Source organism: Schistocerca nitens, chromosome 12 (assembly GCF_023898315.1).
Source record: "Schistocerca nitens isolate TAMUIC-IGC-003100 chromosome 12, iqSchNite1.1, whole genome shotgun sequence".
In the NCBI taxonomy this organism is placed as follows: domain Eukaryota; kingdom Metazoa; phylum Arthropoda; class Insecta; order Orthoptera; family Acrididae; genus Schistocerca; species Schistocerca nitens.
In genome coordinates, this window is record NC_064625.1 from 111,010,582 (window position 1) to 111,016,612 (window position 6,031).

Here is a 6,031-nt window from a genome sequence, read left to right on the forward strand (position 1 = left end):
ATATGCGTTTCCGATTGAACGGCACTCGTGCATAACTTTTGCATCAGCAAGAATTTTGTAAATATTGATCTGAAAAAAAAAATGGTTCAAAGGCATGGTCATTGGTTCCCAAAGCCCTGTATGCTTACGATACTGAAAAATCACTTAAATTACATACTGTAATAAATACAACGATCATTTGCTTTTTTTTTTTTTTTTTTTTTTTTTTTTTTTTTTTTTTTTTTTGAAAATTGGACTGTGGTAAATTTGGCGTCAGAATAACAGATATGTATGAGATAAGAGAGTTTCGAAGAAGAGATAACCAGCTGTATGAATATCAAGACGCTCAGTATAACCAAACAAGGCAAAGCTGAAAGGTGATATGAATATATAGAACTGGTATGCAAGGGAGATACTTAAAGATAATATTATAGAAAAAAGAGAAATTAGATGAAGATGAAATGACAGATGTGGTAATGAGAGATGAATTTGACAGAGCACTGAAAAGTCTAATGTAAGCCGAAACCCTGGAGAAGAACACATTTCGCCAGACTTACTGAGAACCAACCATGACAAACTATTTTGCCTCATGTGCAAAACATGAGATATGCAAAATATCCCCAGACTTCAAGAAGAATGTAGTAATTTCAGTTCCAGAGAAGGCAGGTGCTGATATATGTATTACCGAAATATCAGTTTCATTAGTCAGGAGTGCGAAATGCTGACACGAATTATTTACAGAAGAATAAAAGAACTAGCAGAAGCTGTCCTCGCAGAGAAGTTTGAGTTCCAGAGAAATGCAGGAACGCGCCAAGAAATACTCACCCTAAGATTTACTATAGTAGACACGTTGAAGAAAGGCAAACCTACGTTTATAGCATCTATAGATTTAGAAGAAGCTTTTGACAATGTCGACTGGAATAAACTCTTTCAAATCCTGGAGGTAGCAGGGATAACATACAGGGAGCGAAAGGTTCTTTAGAACTTGTATAGAAACCAGACTGTAGTTTTATGGTTCGAAGGACATGAACGGGGAGCAGTAGTTTGGAAGGGTGTAACAGAGGAGTCTAGTCTATGCTTGATGTTACTTAATCTTTATGTTGAGCAAGCAGCACGGGAAACGATAGAGAATTTTGGAAAAGGAATGAAAGTTCTGTGAGAAGAAATAAAAAATTTAGTGGTTTGTCGACGGCACTGTGATATTGTCAGAGATGGCGAAGGACTTGGAATATCAATTGAATGGAATGGACAGTGTCTTCAAAAGTAATTGTAAGATAAACATCACTAACAGTAAAACAAGAGTAATACAGTGTACATTCGAATTAAACCGGCTATGCTGAGGAAATTGTATTCGGAAATAAGACACTAAAAGTAATAAATGAAGATGTTCTGTAGAGAGAATATAAAATACAACAAGCTGGAAACAGCGAGAGAAGGATTCGCGAAAAAGAGAAATATGTTGAGATATAATATAAACTTAAAAGTTCTGAAGTACTTTCTGAAGGTACTTGTTTGGAAATGAGGCATTTGGATGACAAATAATTCAGACAAGAATCTTTTGAAATGTGGTTTTATAGAAGAATCTGAAAATTATGTGAATAGTTCGGATAAGTAATGAGGAGGTACTGAACTGAACGGGAGAGAAAAGAAATTTATGGTCCAACTTGATTAAAAGAATGGACTGGTTGAGAGGAAGCATATTGAGACATAAAGTAATCATCAGTTTGCAGGGTTGCGGAGAGAAATGTCGGGGGTATAAACTGTAGAGGGAGAGCAAGGCTGCTAGACTATAATAAGGAGGTTCATATTGATGTAGGTTGCTGTAGTTATGTGGGTATGAAGAGAAGCTGACGGCGTAAACTAGAGTGGATATTTGCATCAAACCAGTGTTCGGACTGAAGACCACAAAAACAGCACATGGAGGTAATCAATTATTCAAAAACAGTCTTAATCGCATTATTATTATTATTATTATTATTATTATTGAAACTTCCTGGCAGATTAAAACTGTGTGCCCGACCGAGACTCGAACTCGGGACCTTTGCCTTTCGCGGTCAAGTGCTCTACCATCTGAGCTACCGAAGCACGACTCACGCCCGGTCCTCACAGCTTTGCTTCTGCCAGTATCTGGTCTCCTACCTTCCAAACTTTACAGAAGCTCTGCTGCGAAACTTGCAGAACCAGCACTCCTGAAAGAAAGGATACAGCGGAGACATGGCTTCTGTAAAGTTTGGAAGGTAGGAGACCAGATACTGGCAGAAGTAAAGCTCTGAGGACCGGGCGTGAGTCGTGCTTCGGTAGCTCAGATGGTAGAGCACTTGCCCGCGAAAGGCAAAGGTCCCGAGTTCGAGTCTCGGTCGGGCACACAGTTTAAATCTGCCAGGAAGTTTCATACCAGCGCACACTCCGCTGCAGAGTGAAAATCTCATTCTGGAAACATCCCCCAGGCTGTGGCTAAGCCATGTCTCCGCTGTAACGTTTCTTTCAGGAGTGCTAGTTCTGCAAGTTTCGCAGCAGAGCTTCTGTAAAGTTTGGAAGGTAGGAGACGAGATACTGGCATAAGTAAAGCTGTGAGGACCGGGCGTGAGTCGTGCTTCGGTAGCTCAGATGGTAGAGCACTTGCCCGCGAAAGGCAAAGGTCCCGAGTTCGAGTCTTGGTCGGGCACAGAGTTTTAATCTGCCAGGAAGTTTCATATCCGCGCACTCTCCGCTGCAGAGTGAAAATCTCCTTCTGATTATTATTATACCGCCAACCGGTTTCAACCCGACGTAGGGGTCATCTTCTGGGCGTTTACACTGTGAAATTATAGATATCCGTCAGAAAGACTATTATACAACAGCTAAAATTACGTAAATTTAAAATATGTTACCCATTGGTCGACTGCTGGTGGTGTCACTCCAGTCTACAAAAGGGCAGGAAACTATGCGAGACTGACCCTTCGAATGGGCTTAAATAGCGTACTGAGATCACGTGAATAGACGGCAACAGCCCCAGTGGCGATCATGGGCGTTTAATACAGTATATTATATGTAATTCCTAGTCAGCTTGGTTTAACATAAATTTAAATCACAGTAAATAACAGAAAACGGAACCATTCCATTTAGAATGAGTTACAATTATAGTGTTAATTATAAAACGAATGTTCCGTAGTCAGTCGTAAAATTCGTAAAAGTATATTACATTGTGTGCCATAACATAAAGTAAAACAATCTGTGACACACAAAAACTGGTGTCGTCTTGTATTATAATACATCTATTCGTACATTTACGTAGAAAACATTTGAGTCAATTTACTATAACGGTTAATATAGAAGGACTATTTACGTGATCTCAGTACGCTATTTAAGCCCATACGAAGAGTTATTCTCGCATAGTTTCCTGCCGTTATGTAGACAGGAGTGACACCACCAGCAGTCGACCAATGGGTAACATATTTTAAATTTATGTAATTTTAGCTGTTGTATAATAGAGTCTTTCTGACGGATATCTATAATTTCACAGTGTAAACGCCCAGAAGACCCCTACGTCGGGTTGAAACCGGTTGGCGGTATAACAATAATAATAATAAATGCGATTAAGACTGTTTTTGAATAATTGATTAATCATACTAATCGCTGCTTCATCTCCACAACCATGTTGTCCAAAAAATACGGAGGTAAGTACGTAGGTCTGACAAGATAGAGCGGAGTAAAAACAACTGAATATGTGAGTATTTATGCATTTTTACATGAGATGTATTCGCAGTTGCGAATATGGACAGCAGTGAGCTGTACGAGGTGTGGCTAGAAAAAAACCGGACTAGTACTGGTGAAACAATAAAACGAATGCAATAAGGCTGAAAGTCGCGTGGCCTGTCACGTGACTCTCGCTCCGCCTACTGCTCGAGTTTCATCTGCCTCCTGCACTCAGTCTGCCCGTGGCGTCTGTTTTAAGTAGTTGAAGTTTTGTCCGTGCGTCGGAAAATGTTGAGTGTACAGAAAGAACAGCGTGTTAACATCAAATTTTGCTTCAAACTAGGAAAATCTGCAAGTGAAACGTTTGTAATGTTACAACAAGTGTACGGCGATGATTGTTTATCGCGAACACAAGTGTTTGAGTGGTTTAAACGATTTAAAGATGGCCGCGAAGACACCAGTGATGACACTCGCACTGGCAGACCATTGTCAGCAAAAACTGATGCAAACATTGAAAAAATCGGTAAACTTGTTCGACAAGATCGCCGTTTAACAATCAGAGCAGTGTCTGAGTTAACAGGAGTTGACAAGGAAAGTGTCGAACAAGTTTACCGATTTTTTCTATGTTTGCATCAGTTTTTGCTGACAATGGTCTGCCAGTGCGAGTGTCATCACTGGTGTCTTCGCGGCCATCTTTAAATCGTTTAAACCACTCAAACACTTGTGTTCGCGATAAACAATCATCGCCGTATACTTGTTGTAACATTACAAACGTTTCACTTGCAGATTTTCCTAGTTTGAAACAAAATTTGATGTTAACACGCTGTTCTTTCTGTACACTCAACATTTTCCGACGCACAGACAAAACGTCAACTACTTAAAACAGACGCCACGGGCAGACTGAGTGCAGGAGGCAGATGAAACTCGAGCAGTAGGCGGAGCGAGAGTCACGTGACGGGCCACGCGACTTTCAGCCTTATTGCATTCGTTTTATTGTTTCACCAGTACTAGTCCGGTTTTTTTCTAGCCACACCTCGTATATTAGCATGATGACAATGAAACTTTGTGCCGGAGCGGGGCTCGAAACCGGATTTCCCGATTATCAGGAGTCGACCTCTTATCACTTCGCTGCCCGAGCACGTTTAACAGCTAGACCGAAACTTCCATATGTCGTCAACTATGTGTCTACAGCCTGCACTCGTACATCCACTATGTACATTCCTGTACAGGAGAGATATTTTCTTGAAAGTCGTGTCGGCGGATAAATATGACCTCGCAGTGCCTTTGTTTTTCCGAATTACGATGCAAAGTTCCTTCGGACATGCGTGCAATTGCGAATACACGTAATGTATTTCATAAAGACTATAGTCGCCGCAGTGCCTGCTCCAAACAGTTGATGAAAAACTACTGGCAGCGATAGTGCTTTGACAATTTAACCGTAATAAGCAACCCTCACTGTTGTGAAACTTCATTCGCTTCATCAATAAGCAAGTAAGGGTCTGCACTCCGTCTTCAGTCTTCAGGCCACGAGTGGCCTACCGGGACCATCCGACCGCCGTGTCATCCTCAGGGGAGGATGCGGATAGGAGGGGCATGTGGCCAGCACACCGCTCTCCCGGTCGTGAGATGGTATTCTTGACCCAAGCCGCTACTATTCGGTCGAGTAGCTCCTCAATTGGCATCACGAGGCTGAGTGCACCCCGGAAAATGGCAACAGCGCATGGCGGCCTGGATGGTCACCCATCCAAGTGCCGACCACGCCCGACCGCGCTTAACTACGGTGATCTCACGGGAACCGGTGTATCCACTGCGGCAAGGCCGTTGCCTAAGTAAGGGTCTGGATTGTTATGAAAAATTATTTTGAATGTGTCTCAGACACGATTAAATAAAACTTTACTTTCGATATTTGTGAATATTTTGAATTTTTCAACACTCGGGATATGTAGACCCAAGGGACACAAATGTAACAAATTAAGGTGTAACGAGGGGTACATTGGCTTGGTAATGAACATCAATAAAACAAAAATACTGAACCCAGACAACCGAACACTTACAGTTGGAAACCAGTCTATAGAAGGTATTGATGCATACATCAACCACGTCCACAGAATTAAACTAGGGAAAAACAATCAAAATGCAGAAATTCCTTGCGGAATGGGACAGAGCTGGGAAGCATTCCAGAAACTAAGATTTATCCTGAACAACAAAGATGTCCCAAAGAACCTGAAGGCTAACGTCTATGATACGAGGCGTCTTCAAAAAGAAAACTAACTTTTGCTATGACACCTTTATTGCTTAATGTACAACGTTTTAAGGACTATCCCCTCTACTGGCAATTCATCCGTCCCATCGTTTCTTCAACTTTTGGAAAGACTCC

At 41.4% G+C, this 6,031-nt stretch overlaps 1 pseudogene; it reads right to left on the reverse strand.

The window, feature by feature from the left end:
* Window positions 1-5,362: 5,362 nt before the first annotated feature.
* On the reverse strand, window positions 5,363-5,480 carry LOC126215470 (5S ribosomal RNA; annotated as a pseudogene).
* Between the last annotated feature and the right edge of the window lie 551 nt (window positions 5,481-6,031).